Source organism: Orycteropus afer, unplaced genomic scaffold (genome assembly GCF_000298275.1).
Source record: "Orycteropus afer afer isolate SDZICR_OR568_19922 unplaced genomic scaffold, OryAfe1.0 scaffold00358, whole genome shotgun sequence".
Lineage (NCBI taxonomy): Eukaryota > Metazoa > Chordata > Mammalia > Tubulidentata > Orycteropodidae > Orycteropus > Orycteropus afer.
Genome location: NW_006921945.1, coordinates 407,410 through 408,332, shown reverse-complemented (window position 1 = coordinate 408,332; position 923 = coordinate 407,410).

Genomic DNA, 923 nt, shown 5'->3' with positions numbered 1-923 from the left:
TCACTCTTGTGTTTACCTATGTAACTACCTTTACCAGTGTTCTGTATTTCTTCATAGAGATAGGACTTTGAGCTCATGTCTGGTGTTTCTTTTTTTTTTTTTTTAAACTGTGGCAATCATAACATAAAATTTGCCTTTAACCATCTTTAAGTGTACAATTAAGTGTCATTCATTATATTCACAATGTTGTGCAGTCATCACACTATTTATTTCCCAAAATTCTTCATCCTTCCAGACCGAAACTCAGTGCCCATTAAGCAATAAGTGTCTCTGTTTTCCCCTCCCCTCAGTCCCTGGTAACCATTAATTTGTGAATGAACAAACAAATGGGAATGATATAAAGTCCTACTTTAGAGTAGAATGCCAACCAAAAATTACAGAAGAATGGAGGTATTTAGCATATCACCCATGGATGCCAAAGCCAGTGAGTGAAAGTTGAATGGATAGGATATTTATACTTAAAAGTACATCCTCAAAAATTACTTATTAATTACATGGGAAAAAATAGGAGCTTTACAAGGGTAAATTCTGGCAGACACTACCCAAGCCAATATTGTAACCAACCGATTGATGTGCTTTTTAAACCCCCCCCCCAATTGTTCCCCCCTTCTTGGCTTTTGCCAATTTTGGTATTTTGAATCTAATTATAATGAAATTTCAGACAAACATGCAGTGAGGGACAGGCGACCAAAGAGCTATTCTATGCTCTTCAAAATATCGAGGTCCAGGAAGACAAAGAAAGACAGAAGAACTCTTTCTGGATCAAAAGACACTGAAGGGACATGGTGACTGAATGAATAGCAGGGTCCCGGGTTGATCCTAAACTTGGAGAGAAGTTTCCATAAGGATCTGAGAAAATGTTTTAAGGGAAATTATAAACATCATTTATCAATAAATGAATATGGTACATAACTTATATGACA